Below are 16,027 nucleotides of genomic sequence, written 5' to 3' on the forward strand. Positions count from 1 at the left end.
ATGGGTTATCTTGTTTGTGCCATATACTATGTTATGATAGGTATTACTATCATCATTTTCGTATCGAAGGAAGGGTCCTTGTTAAAGGAGCCAGCCAGGAGTCTTCTCTCCTAAGAAGAGTGGTTGAAACACAGGTATGTGACTACATTTTGCCACTGTATTACAGCCAACATCTCTGATTTATAAACTAAGACTACAATATAGATCCCACAGAATAAAGTTTCTGTTGTTCCCTCAGAGATTTTAGAGAAACCTGGAATCCATCACATTGTAAAGCACAACTCATGTCCATAGTATTTAATAGAAAAATATAATAACGCTAAAGAGACGTAGCTGAATTAAAATAAATGATGTTTGGGTGGTAATCTCCATTGAAGATCACAAACAAGATATGAAGAATTTTTTTGCTGTTTTGGAGGGATTTGAAATAACAGAAAATATTTAAAGTTATTTAGAATATATTTGTTTACAATTCACACATTAAAATTTCTAAACTCCTAAATTCTCTCTTTTGTGGATAGCACGAGTGCACAAAACACTGTGTCAGGGTTTCCACTATAAAAGTTATTTCTCAGGGATTCATAACTTTTGCCATAAAATGTGACCCCAGGCATTAACTATCTTTTCTCAACACAGAGACTGACATTTTTATGTGTAACTTTTCATATGCCTGCTGAAAAAAAAGCTAGTAGTAAAGTTGTTTTTAGGCCACATATAATTACTGAAAACATACTAGTATTGTAGCTTAAGGTGTGTTTGTACCTGAAATGCACTTATTGCAAGTCAAAAACCTTCATAAAATGGTAGTTAATTAGCCTGTGATAGGCTCTAATCATATTTTAGTTGGAAACACTTATATGAGCCCTACATTTTGGTCTGGGTGTTACTGAGCCCTCCCCACAGGCTTTATCTCCCCCTTTACCCTCCTTCTCACTTATCACGTGACCTAGTTCATTACACACAAAAGTGCTTTGTGGAATTACTGGTTTATGAGAGAGTGGCAGCATCTAGAACTTCCTATGAGAAATGAACATTGACTTTCTCTGAAAAAAAATATAAATGGATTTCCTTAATTGGACTTCAGGCATTGGAGCAATTAATAATAGATTGTGTCATAGTGAGGGCTTTGTTTGTATTTAAAGCCATAAATTACAAGTATTAAATGTATATTTATTCCAGGTTAAACTCATTCCTAATTGACATGTTACTTAGCCCAAGGCTTTTAAGATCTTTTAGTATAATTAAATTAATAGAAAGCTATAGATCACAGTATGATAAACAAACAGCCTAGACTTTAATATGACAGATATACAGAACAGGCCATGTAAGTATATCATTATTATCGGTTTAGGTTCAGCAAAAATACCACCAGAATGGAAAGAAAAGAAGAGAAGTTGCGGCTGATGTGGGTGACATAAGGCATCTTTCTGGTCCCTGTCTGACTAGCCAGCATCAGAAATCCCAAGCTGGGTAGGAACTTCGTTATGAAAATTTCTTGGTTGGATCGATGCCTTATACCAGAAGCTCTTAAAACCCTACATCAAACATTTAAAGGTTATTATCATGGTCAATCCAGGCTTTGGGCAGTCAAAAAACATAATGGTATTTCATGTATGTGGTGCAGAATTAGCCACCTCTAGTTCTTATCATTTTTAAAACCTTTATTTATATTTATATAGTTTTTAGTGCTAAATGCATTTTGTAAAGTCTGTTGACCCAGGATGTAACATGGGCTTCAGTCTTACAATTTCATTTATTCAAAGGACTCAGAGTGCTTTACAAACATTTGTTTGCCTTGTTTGTTTGACAATATTCTGAAGAGACAAAAATAACCTTCTCTAATAGGAGGAAAGAGTGAGATATAGACCATGTCTACAGGCTGAATTGTTTTATTTCCAATCAAAATGGCTTATTGTTGAACCTGATGTGGGCACCCGTGTGTCTTCTTGGTCCCAAGGGAATCTTGCCCTCATGCTCACATGTCTGGTGTTCTGTTTCCCTGAGATTTGTCATTTTAGGTGTCTCTTCTTTGTGCCAGATTAATTGGCCCTCAAGTACCAGAGGTCTCTTATTAATCTTTGTATCCCCAATGGCCACATTGCCAAGCACATAGTATGTGTGCGATAAACACCTGTCTAATGAAGAAATGCATTATTCTCATATGCATTATAAGGACATTTCTTATTATTGATTCCTCTTCACACAGCAGATAAAGCCTGGGAGGAGCAGGGGCCTGTTCAAGATAAAACACAAGGTCTGTGCAGCCTTTGATTCTTATGCAAGATTCTATGGCTGGGGTTTCTAAATTCTCTAAATCTGTTGGTCACTTCTCAAGTGTGATCAAACATATGGTAGGCCCTAAAAGCCAAACCAGCAGGGGGACTTGTAAGACTGAGCTTGAATAGTTAATGAATGCCTATTACTGTTTTTGAGTCTATGGGTATTACCAGTTCTCATTCCCCAAGAGGTGTTTAGACAGTGTTTTACTGTGTTGACAAAATAAAGTTTTGCTGTTCTTATTTTGGAGAGGCTGGATGTATCAGTGAAGCCTCCAGCATGATTTATAACCATAGTTGGGTTTTTATTATTTGGTGTCCGGGCAAGGATTTTTAGGCAAAAAGTTGCTCAGGGTAAGTTGTCACCTTACCCTGTGTGACATGGCCAGTGTGGGGTTTTCTATACCATTTTGACTTTCTAAAATTTTTTTTTTTAATACACTTTTACATTTTGGGATAATTTTGATTCAAACTTGCAAAGGTGGTACTACGCCCCCAGTTGCCCCCCGTGGTAATATTTTACTTCATCATGATGCACTTGTCACAACTGAGGGACAAACATCCATATACTGCTCTGAATTAAACTCTATAATTTAATCAAGTGTCACTGGTTTTCCCACTAATGTCCTTTTGTTATTCTAGGATCCCCTCCAGGAGACCTCGCTGTGAATCAAGGCTGCACTTGACTCTTCAGATATTCAGAGGGTTTCTCTCCAGTATCTCCCAGACAAATCGTGGATGCCCCCCTCCTTGCCCCAATTCTTGCTCTGATTATTTAACCATGTGGAAGGTGGGCATGACGGACCCATTTGAATGGTCATAGAGTACTTGCTCCAATAATCTGTATATTTCCCATGAAACCTGATAAAACTATTTTAGCAGACAAATTAATAGAGATGCTGCTTCAAACAGCCCTTCTGATTCTGTATCAGCACAAAGACAAAACCCATACCAAAAAAAACTTAAATATTCTAACCAAGCTAATCATAACATGTCATAAAGCTACTTCCCTGATACTAATATAATGACCTTGTGTCGCTTTCTTTTATTCTCTGTCTCAACAGGAAAGGCTGAGGGTCCAGTATGCCTTAAGTGGAAATGTATGTCACCAGCAGGAAGCAATTAAACAAATCAGTACTGGTTTAAGACAGTCTAAGATTTCATATTAGTGAGCAAACACAGGGTGCATAAGGACCATGCATTCCATCAAAAGTTTTGTACAAGGGACATTTTTCCACAGGCCAGGGCTATCATAGTTTTGTAACATGAATAAGTCCAAAAACTCAAATGTACTTTTGCTCAGGTCTATGCCATTCTTTGGAATATATTCTTCAGAATATATCCTGCAAGAGGACAATCCTAGCTGTGCTGACAGTTTAGTCAATGCATGTCTGACTTCTTCTTGGGGAGGACAGTGTGGGCTAGAAGTGACAGGTATGTACTTTTCTAATGAAATGGGCCATTAAAACTTAACTAAGAATATAGGGCACAATCTTAGTTTCTAAAGGCTTACTCAACAATCAGAAGCACATTCAATTTACCTCTAAGACTTTTGAAAGAAATGTAGAAAAATTGATGTGAAAGACTGCCAGATCCAACAGTTATGTCAATGTATATGTTTGAATCTGTTATTTCCTTGGTCTATTTAATTTTGTGCCTAAGGGCTTTGAAACCATCTATTCTAGAGAGTAAGGTCTTTATCTAGGACTTACATAGGTAAGTATTGTATTTACTTACAAAGGTAAATAAATTTACCTTTATTATTCTGCACAATAATTCTAAATCCAGGAATCTCTGTGGGGCCCTTAAAATACATCTCTAAGTCCAATAACTTAATTATGAATTAAAAAGCACAAACGTTGAATCTGCGCAATTACATGACTTACTGGATGCTATAATTTCTTTAGGTATACCTCAATTAAAATTCCAAAATTTCTGAATATTGTATTCTACTTTTAAATCTTATCAGTTTAAATGAGCCTCACTATTGGTGGGAATGTAAATTAGTGCAACCACTATGGAAAGCTCTGTGGAGATTCCTCAAAAACCTTAAAAAGAGAACCATCAAATGATACAGCAATCCCGCTTCTGGGTATATATCCAAAGGAAATGAAAACAGGAACACAAAGACATATCTGCACTCCCATGTTCATTGCAGCCTTATTCACAATAGCTAAGATATTGGAACAACCTAAGTGTCCATCGATGGGTGAAAGGACAAGAGAATATAGTGTGTGTATATATGTGTGTATATATGTATGTATATGTATACATATATACATACACATATACATGTTAATACATATAAAAATCTACCATGAGAAAGAAGAAAATCCTGCTGTTTGTGACATGGATGGGCCTTGAGGGTGTTGTGCTGAGTGAAATAAGTCAGACAGAGAAAGACCAATACTGTATGACCTCATTTACATATGGAATCTAACAAAGAGTTAAACTCATAGAAACAGATTAGGAAAGTGGTTTTCAGGGTCTGGGGGGCCGGATGGGAGAAATAGGAAGAGTTGAAAAAAGGTACAAACTTTCAGCTCTAAGATGAATAAGGTCTGAGGATCTAAAGTATAAGATGGTGACTGTAGTTGAAAACACCATATTGTATTACTGAAATTTCCTAAGAGGGTAGAACTTACATGCTCTCACATAAAAAAAGTGGGATGATAGCTGTATTAATTAACTAGTAACTAGATGGGGGGGGGGATCCTTTTACAATGTATACCTATATCAAATCATCACAGTGCACATTTCAAATATAATTTTCTATGTCAATTATACCTCAATACAGCTGAAAAAAATAAGATAAAGAAATAAAGACAGGTACCTAAGTCCATGTAATTATGGATTTTCTTCCCCATGTTTACTACCTGCTGTGGTTAAGTTATCAGTAATTCTTTGATCAGGAGAAGTTTACAAGAGGCAGGACTAGGTTGACTGTTCCTCACAATATGAAGGTTAGAATCAATGACACATTTTAATTGATTTTATATTAAAAAAAATAAAACAAACAAGTGGCAACCTTCTCAACTCCAACCCACTCCATAGTCTGGGGATGAGCAATCTGAAGAGAGATGAAAGGGCAGTTAAATTGGATTGTAAGGTTGAAAGGGAATGCAAAGTCCAGATGGACTTTGATTAGTAAAGTCCCTTTATGCTCTGAAAGAGACTGGCCTTGGGTTCCTCACAAAACAATGGCTGGGATTTCTGCATTGGGATAAGTGGTTTATGTGGGCTGCTTCTAGAGTTTCCCTGTTGGTCAAGGATGCCATCTGGAAGGCCGCTGAAACGGATGATCGCTGGCCACAGGCATTAGACCTTATCAGTGAGAACCATAAATTACTTGAACAGTGGATAAAAGAAAAGAACAGAAAAAAGAAATGTGAGTGAATTCTGTGTTCAGTGGATTAATTGTCTCATTTATGTAACTTGTGGTTAACCTCACTCAGCATTCTTCACATTGTTGGGTCTGTGCTTAATTCTGCAATAGTCTGATGATCGTCATAAAAGAGTGCAAGAAAAAGAGATCTGAAGCCTCCTGGATGTTTTATCAAATATGTAATAAAGTTCCTTTGTCTTCCCACTCAATTAAATAAAACCAGAAGGCTGGAATACTTTCAGTAAGGTGTGTCTGGAGGCATTAAAGTTTTGTTGTTTTTCTTTGTGTTAATCTCTAAACCAAACAAAAACTGTTCCAGTCTGTCTCTGGTTGCACATGTTATTTTTTAAAACTACTTAAGCATACTAAATTAATACAAACCAAAATTGGTTTAAATTGGACAAGGCAGTTGGAAAGAGTTTTAAAATTTAGTCTTAAATAGCAAAGTTGGGTTCTTACTCATTTCAATTAGTATAAGCTAATGTGACATAATATATATATATTTTAAAATTTTATTACGGAATAAATTTAGATTTAGAAAAAAGTTGCTAAGATAGTACAAAGAGTTCCAGTATACCCATCACAAGATTCTTCTGTTAACATATTACATAACAACGTCAGATGTGTCAAAACTAAACAAGCAATATTCATACAATACTATTAATTGAACTATGGATTATCTGAATATTACCAGTTTTTTCACTAGTGTTCTTTTTCTGTTCCAAGATCCAATCCAGGATTATACATTTCCTTGTTCATCATGTCTCCTTTGATGAGTGAATTTTTCGGTCTCCCATTGTTTTATGAATTTGAAAGTTTTGAAGAATGCTAAAGTAGTATTTGTAGCATGCCTTTCAGTTTGGGTCTCTCTGATGTCTTCCCGCCATTGGATTGGAGTTATGGATTTGGGGGAAGAAAACCAACAGAGCTGAGGTGTCTTCATCATTTCACATCAGTAGGTTCACGGGAGCTACAGGCATTACTGGTTGAGTCAGCCTTGACCAGTTGGTGCAGGTCGTGGTGCCAGGTGTGTCCACTTGTAAGTGGCTATGTTTCCCTTTCCAGACTCCATTGTTTGCAAGGAGGTCAATGCATCTAGGCTGCACTAGGTGTGGGAGATCCAGCTACACCTTCCAGAGCGGGAGTGTCAACTTAGAGTATTTGGAAATTTTCTGTAAGAAAGATTTGTGACATACTATTTTCAAAGGAATAAAACTTTTCATGTAGAAAAGGTTTGATGATTTATCACAGGCCACCGCAGCACACACTTCTGAAACTACGCTGTGATAATGTCCTGTGGATGTCTGCCTTGCCCCGCTAATTATTAAATGGGAAAAGCAGCCAGTGACAAATCTTTCAGAGATAAAGATATGATTTCTTCATTTTTATACATCATATATTGTCAACATATACCAAGAGAATTTTGAATAGAAACATCTTTTCTGAGGGAAACATAAGAAACATGGAAAATTCATCCTGGTAAGGTGAGAGCCTAGAACAGGATTATGCTCTACATTAACCAAGTGAAACAGCCTATAATTTATTTGACTTTAGTAGAATAATTCTGCAAACAAATCCATTAGTCTTGATATCTTTTCTCTAGGAATGATACCTGTGAGACTATAGCTTAAGCTGAATGGTGACAAATGACATTAAACTATTAAGTTTTTAAGTTCAGGGTAGTCAGCATATACATATTATATGACACAATTTAATAACAAGTTGCCTTAAATCTCTACCAGTCCAGAACTTTACATCTTGTGAGTTGTCTCTATGATAATTGATTTTAAAAGCAGCTAATAAAAAATAGAAGTGTGATATTGTATTACTTACATATTGCTGCAGAACAAATTATTATAAAGTTTAGTGGCTTAGAACAAGACACACTCTGGTCTTAGAGTTTTGTGGGTCAAGTATCTAGGCATGCCTCTGCTGGGACCTCTGCCTAAGTCTCTCAAAGACCTTAGTAAAGGTGTTGTCCCTGGTTGGGGTCTAATCTGAGACTCAACTGGGGAAGGATCTGCTTCCAAGCTGACTTACATGGCTGTTGGCAGGCCCTGTTTTCTTTTGAGCTGTGTCACGAGGATAAAAGTTAAGTTCCTTGCTTGCCCTTGGCCAGGAGCCCATCTCACTTCCTTGCCATGTGGGCATGGTCAACACCAAAGCCAGCATGAGAGAGAGTCTGATAAAAAGATGGATGCCATAATATCTGCAGTTCAGTCACCAAATACCTCCCCTCGACTTTATCATATTCTACCAGGTTGATTTGATGGGGTGGTCCAGTCCTCCCTCAAGGAGAGGGAATCACACAAGTCTGTGGCTATCAGGAGGCAGTGATTATTGAGGATCATTTTAGAAGCTGCCTACAAGAATCATATTTTTGTAAGAAATGTGTTGTGTGCCTTATTAGTGACTAAATTATACATTAAAGTTATGAGTAGCTCTTTTTTTTTTTTTTTTTTTTTTTTTTTTTTGTTTGCGGTACGCGGGCCTCTCACTGTTGTGGCCTCTCCCGTTGCGGAGCACAGGCTCCGACGCGCAGGCTCAGAGGCCATGGCTCACGGGCTTAGCCGCTGCGCGGCATGTGGGATCTTCCCGGACCGGGGCACGAACCGGTGTCCCCTGCATCGGCAGGCGGACTCTCAACCACTGCGCCACCAGGGAAGCCCATGAGTAGCTCTTGTTCTACAGAAACTGGATATTTAGAATTAAGCTTACAAGCTTAAAAAAGAAGAGCAATCCATTTATTAAGGGTTATTAGGGTTGCAATACATTATTTATTATGGAGAAAACCTGGTATAAATGGGTACAACAGTAACCTTGCTATGCTGGACATCCTTAGTAGCCTTTTGAAGAAAGAAGGCAATCTTTTGAAGTTTTAATTATGCAATCCAGGGAAACCCAGTTATGGAAGAATTACCTATGATTCAACAAAGAGAAGAGTGTGGAAAAAATGCTCTAACTGAGTAGGAGAACAAAAAGAGGGGGGGAAGTGACACCTGAGTATTTATGAAGAGTGACAAAGGACCAAACATTCTTATAGAGGAAATAAACTGGTCAGAAGTAATTAACTAACATCCTAAGACTGTCTGTAGGTACACCAAGACTCCTTTTGAGTAAAAGCAAGACTACTCCCTGATGGGACCTGAAGTTGCATAAGACACAAGCTTTTGTTTTACCTGAATCTCTGTTAACTAACACTTTAGGGTCTGCATTTAACAGACGCAAGAGGATAGATGCATCTGAGATGTTCACTTCTCAGCTTTTTAGCCTTCCTGCCATTGAAAATCTATCAAACTTCAAGACAAAGAAGAAATATTTTTGAAGATGCCAGAGAAGTTAGAGGTACATTGTTCTTTGAATATTCTAAAACCTACTCTTAGACTTAGTCTGTAATCTTCTTGAAAAATTATCTCATTCTTCCAACCATTTCAAGAAACTCTGATAAAACAATTGTTCTATATCATATAGACTTCTAAGCTACGATCATTTTACTTATTTTCTATCAGAATTAAACCCATGGTCCAAAGTTATAATACCTTTAAGTTCAAATACACTCCTGCATCTTCTCTCTGTGCCAATTCACAGCTCTAGATAAACCCACACTTCTACCCTTGTTATACTTGTACTTTCACACTGAGAAGTTCTAGGAAAAAGTATAGCACAGCTAATTTGATGATGTTTTCATAAAAAACAAGGTTAAGGAGACAGTATGGCATAGCCTAGGTTGAGAATGTGGGGACTGAAGCTAGAATGCCTGAAAGAAAGACCCAGTATATTAGGGTGTTGCAAAATAAAACCATAATGAGATGACAATACACATGCATTAGAACAACTGAGATTAAAAACACTTGGTCATACCAATTTTTGGTGACAGTGTGGTGGGCCTTGGACTCCCATTCATGGCTGGTAAGAATGTAAAATGGTACTATTAATTCAGTGTCATAGTTTCTCAATAAATAAATAATACCTATCATATGATCCAGCCATCCCACTACTAGCTTTTAACCCAAGAGAAAAGGAAATATAGTCCATACAAAAATCTACCTGTACATGAATGTTCCTAGCAGCTTTGTTTGCTATAGCCAAAAAATGGAAACAAGTTAAATGCTCATCAAAAGGTAAACAAATCGTGGTGTATCCATGACATGGAATACTATTCAGAAATAAAAATGAATAAACTATCGATGCATCAAGACAATGGGTGAATTTCAAAATAACCTTGCTGAGTAAAAGAAGCCAGATTAAAAGGGTATATACTGTACAATTTCATTTATAAAACTCTGGAGAATGCAAATTGATTCATATTTACAGAAAATGGATTCTGGGGAGAGTGTGGTGAGGGACATAAGGGAGGAATAAGTCAGCATGAAGATATTCAGGAGGGATGAATACATTCACTATGTTGATTCTGGTGATGGTTTCATGGATGTGTACATATATCAAAACTTAGATTGTATACTTTAAATGTGTATGTCAATTACACCTTGCTAAGGCTGTTCAGAAAATTTCTAACCACAATGTAAGATGATTAGAATTTTAAAACAAAGCATTAAAATTTTAAATTGTGGAAAAATGAAAGGCTGTCAAGGAATTACCAACAAAACAAGTTGCTATACCCAGACCACTAAAGTGTGAATTATTGCAGGTTTTCGAACCAAATCAACAGCAAGTTCCCAATCTGCTTACATATCTTCAGAAAATCAAAGGAGTAAATGCCTCCTGATCCCAATGTTTGGAAGTCAGAAAGACAAAGCAAACCCAGTGAAGAAAAACAGCCAATCACACTTACACGTGGAGATGCAAAATACTAGATACAATACTATTAGGTCAAATATAGCAATACGCTCTTTCTGAAAACCCTCAAAACCAAGCATGGTGCTGTGCAGAAATGTAAATACCAGAGGTTAAATGAGAACTATTACCAGGAGCAAAGTTATGAGATTACAAACCCCCAAATTTAACTTCTATCCTGCTTCAAAATCAAGATCAATCTCTTAATATATTATAATAAAAAAGAAAGTTGAAAAATATGTTAAGGAATATCTTTCTTAACCAAGAGCTATTATATACTTAAGGATAAACCTTTCATACATTCCTATTACTAGGATTATTTAAGCCAATTTTGAATATTTCAGTCTACACTTAGAGAAAAGAAAAAAATTACAAATGCTATACATAAAAATAAATTATTATTTGTGAATAAATTATGCATCTATTTGAAAAATGCAAGAGGATCAACTGGTAGGGTTAAGATCCATGATTACAACCCACCTCCTAGAGAAATGGAAATAAAAACAAAAGTAAACAAATGGGACCTAATGAAACTTAAAAGCTTTTCCACAGCAAGGGAAATCAAAAACTAGATGAAAAGACAACCCTCAGAATGGGAGAAAATATTTGCAAATGAAGCAACTGACAAAGGATTAATCTCCAAAATTTACAAACAGCTCATGCAGCTCAGTAACAAAAAAACAAACAACCCAATCCAAAACTGGGCAGAAGACCTAAATACACATTTCTCAAAAGAAGATATACAGATTGCCAACAAACACATGAAAGAATGCTCAACATCACTAATCATTAGAGAAATGCAAATCCAAACTACAATGAGATATCATCTCACACTGGTCAGAATGGTCATCATAAAAAAATCTAGAAACAATAAATGCTGGAGAGTGTGTGGACGAAAGGGAACCTTCTTGCACTGTTGGTGGGAATGTAAATTGATACTGCCACTATGGAGAACAGTATGGAGGTTCCTTAAAAATCTAAAAATAGATCTACCATACGACCCAGCAATCCCACTACTGGGCATATACCCTAAGAAAACCATAATTCAAAAAGAGTCATGTACAAAAATGTTCATTGCAGCTCTATTTACAATAGCCAGGACATGGAAGCAACCTAAGTGTCCATCATCGACGGATGAATGGATGAAGAAGATGTGACACATATATACAATGGAATATTACTCATCCATAAAATGAAACAAAATTGAGTTATTTGTAATGAGGTGGATGGACCTAGAGTCTGTCATACAAAGTGAGGTAAGTCAGAAAGAGAAAAACAAATACCATATGCTAACACATATATATGGAATCTAAAAAAAAAAAAGGTCATGAAGAACCTAGGGGCAAGATGGGAATAAAGACACAGACCTACTAGAGAATGGACTTGAAGATACAGGGAGGGGGAAGGGTAAGCTGGGACAAAGTGAGAGAGTGGCATGGACATATATACACTACCAAACGTAAGGTAGATAGCCAGTGGGAAGCAGCCGCATAGCACAGGGAGATCAGCTCGGTGCTTTGTGACCACCTAGAGGGGTGGGATAGGGAGGGTGGGAGGGAGGGAGACACAAGAGGGAAGAGATATGGGAACATATGTATATGTATAACTGATGCACTTTGTTATAAAGCAGAAACTAGCACTCTGTGGTAAAACAATTATACTCCAATAAAGCTGTTTAAAAAATTAAATAAATAAATAAAATAAAAAAGAGCCCCCCCAAAAAAATCCCTGATTTCAAAATGACCATATTAAATATTATGCAAAAAAATCTGTTCATAGTAGCAACAAAAATACATACTACTTAGAAATCAACTTAACCACAGAAATGAAGGACCTATATATACAAGATAGAGGAAGTCTGCTAAATCACATAAAAGAAGATGAATCCATACAAGGAGAGGCAACATTTCCCAATAGAAAATAATATGTCTTTAAAATGTCAATTATTCCAAAATTAGTCCTCAGTGTAATATAAATACAATACAATTTTGAATAGGATTTTATGTAGAACTTGGCAAAATGGTAATAAAGCTATTTCTTCAGGAAAACTGAATATCCTAATAACATAGACAACACTGACTATTTTCACTATTCCCCACCTCCCTAAATAAGCATCAGAGTCAGAGGAATTTGGGGAAAGTTGTAAAAACTATCTCTGGGACAGATAATGATGTTATCAACTTTCATAAAATGAATGAGTTATAACTCACTTTTTTGAAGCCAATCTAACATGAATCTCAAATGTTGTCAAGGAAAAGCCTAAACCATGCTCTGTTAAAAGTACAAATTTGAAAATACTAAATAATATGTAAGTTAAACATAAATACACTATAAACAATTAAAGGGTATTTCTAGGAAAATATGTTACTATCCTAATAGTTCAAATGAGCGGGTGTTGCTTGATCTTGTTAAGAGATAAAAAGAAAGGTATTTGATAGTTTTTAGCGTTTATTTCTGATAGCTACTCTCAGAAAACTGGACACAGAATCTTTTATTACATGAAAAGGTAAACAAATTAGAATTCAGTATGAAACATAATTAACAGGGAAAAACTAGTGAAATTCCACGTTAAGACCAAGAAAACAATGCCTGCTTTTAAACATTTTTCTGGGGGTCTGAGCCAACAAAATGCAAAAAATAAAGAAGCAGACTATATACATTGGAAAGTAAGCCTCAAGTTTGTCATCATTTCCCATTAGTTGGCTACTTGGATTCTGAAGAGAGTATTAAAGAGCTTGTTGAAATTAGATAGTATAATTTTATATCCAGATAGACAGTGATAGAACTGGTGTGAGTTTAAGTCACAGCTTTGACATCCAAAAATAACAAGCAGAGTGAGAAACAACTAGAAAGTATGGAGAGAAAGAAAGAGTGAACCAGGCCAAGGAAGCCCAAGTGGAGGGTTTTAAGGAGGAGGTCATAGAAAGGGGTGCACAGAGGTCAAGAGAAAGATGTTATGGTTTGTAGAGGCCACGAGAGTGTTTCTCCCAGTGCTGCAACAGTGGGACTCTGGCCGAGCTCCGAAATCCGTACCCTCCTGTGCTCGGAGGACAAGCTTCCCACAGGCTGTCACTAGCCCTGGCTGAACCAGAGCAATGCTAAGGTGAGAACTTTCCTGAAGAAAGGACATCCCCAGGGCCCTCTAGGGTGCCTCCTGACCCTTCTCCCCCTCGTCCTCCCTGGGGTCAGCCTTTCTGTGGTCTACCACCCCAGCCTCCTCTGCCTGATGCTGAAAACTCAGCCTCTGTGCACAGGTGCCGAATCAAATCTCAGAGACGGAGTTTTGGGTGAAGAACAGCTTTGCTGCTTTGCCAGGCAAAGGGGGCCATTGAAGGCTCGTGCCCCTCAAAACTGTGTGTCCCAACCCGGAGGGATTTGGTAAGGAATTTTATAGCAATGGTTCAAGGGTGGGGTTGCTGGTAAGAATCAGGGTGTATACAGGGCCTGCACTCCTTTAATCTGGTCTCAGGTGGTCCCTTGAAGGGCTTCTCTGGTTCCCTTAACCTGGAATGACAAATGCTAACATCTTCCGTTTGTTGGGGCTTTTAGTTCTGTAAACAGCTCAAAGATTGTTATGTGTATCGCTTGAGGAGGGACCAGGACCCTGCTCCGAGGCTGCACTATTGTTTCTTGGCTGCTCCTGCCTTATCTCTGCATCCCTGTTCCCCAATTAGCAACTGTTTGCAAGGCTTTTCGTGCCCAGGAGCCCCACTGGGTCATGCTGGGTTTCATGCCTCCCCTTCATTTCCTCTCACACTCAGTTCTCCTAATAAAGTCCTTTCTTGTTTATTCCTCTCAGTGTTTGCTTCTCAGAGGACCTGGACTTATACACAATTACAGTGTTCTGTTCATATTTCAATTTAATAAAATTTTTAAAAGTCTTTGAAAGGGCCCCATGCTCTCCCTGTGCACAGTATTTTCGGTGTAGCTGAGCAGGAGTTGGAGACCATGTCTTGGAGCGGACAAGGCGGTGCTCATTTCCTGAGCCACTGAGGAAAAGGTGGGGGGCCTGGTCAGAGACAAGACCCAGAGCTAAGTGAGGGGGTCATTCTCCACATGGTGCCCAGTTGGGGTTTTCTCCAGTCACTGAACTCCCTTCCCTGAGAGGAGACGTGGTTGAGTAAACCTCAGTCTGTAGGCAAAGGGGTGTGGGAATTTAAGCAGTGCTGCTTGCCTTGTAAACTGTAAGTAGAATCAGACAGTAAATGCTCTGCAGGTGAGGGTGGGCCTGCTGGTCATGGCAGGGCTCAATGTCAGGGGTTGGGGGGGGCATTGGCTGCAGGGCTGGAGGCTTGGGTGGGGGGGACTGATGTCTTACCTGGGGACAGCAAGGTCTAGAAGATGGTGATGTCAGTGGCTGACTGGAGGGCAGGTGAAGATGGAGGGCTTCCTGAAAATACCAAGGACATGACAGGCTTGCCCTAGAAGGGGGGATTTAAGAGAAGCCTTGAAGGCTGGGTCAGCAGCACTTTCCCCCACATATGGGGGTGGACTCTTGCACACAGGAAGAAGAGAGAGTGCAAAAGTGGAGACGGGCCATCTAGCGGACAAGGGTTAAGTCTAGCCCCACACAATCAGCCTCAGCCATACACCATTGTATGTACTCTTCATATATAATGAAAGTAGCGTCAGCTATTTCAGGCTGTTCTCACAGAAATCACTCCTGAAGATTTCGAGAAAATTTAATTCTATAAGCTCTCATCCAAAGTTCTCATGACTCTACTCATGGTTGCCAAAGGGGAAGGGGGGTATAAACTGGGAGCATGGGATTGACAGATACATACTACCATCTGTAAAACAGGTAACCAACAAGGTCCTGTTGTAGAGCACAGAGAACTTTATTCAGCATCTTATAGTAAACTATAATGGAAAAGAATAAAAAAAAATATATAGATATATACATACATGTATAACCGAATCACTTTGCTGTACACCTGACACTAACACAATATTGTAAATCAACTACACTTCAAAAGAAAAATTTTCATAAATCTGAGTTTCTGGCTTCTCCCTTTGAGTGTAGGGTAAAAGCTAAGGCCAAAGTAGAGTTCTTTACTTAAATGTGAAATATGAGCCTTGAGACATTTCTGAAAGGCATGTAAGGGAAAAATACACTTTGATGGCATCAAAATTTTATTTTACAGGATTTTGTAGACAAATTATCGGTACATAAACAAAAAAACTAAGGCCTTCAAGATAATATTAAAACACCAAAAAACATCCAAATTTCTGACTGCCTTTTAAAAGTATCTAAATTATTTTTAAAACAATAGACTCGATATTATAAATTTTATCATATTTTGCTTTTGTTTGTTTTGCGGTACGCGGGCCTCTCACTGTTGTGGCCTCTCCCGTTGCAGAGCACAGGCTCCGGATGCGCAGGCTCAGTGGCCCTGGCTCACGGGTCCAGCCGCTCTGCGGCATGTGGGATCTTCCCGGATCGGGGCACGAACCCGTGTCTCCTGCATTGGCAGGCGGACTCTCAACCACTGTGCCACCAAGGAAGCCCTTTGCTTTTGTTTTAAAATTTTATTAATATGAGTATATGTTTTCCTGACTCTCTGAAACTGGG

This window comes from Phocoena phocoena, chromosome 3 (genome assembly GCF_963924675.1).
Source record: "Phocoena phocoena chromosome 3, mPhoPho1.1, whole genome shotgun sequence".
Taxonomy (NCBI): Eukaryota; Metazoa; Chordata; class Mammalia; order Artiodactyla; family Phocoenidae; genus Phocoena; species Phocoena phocoena.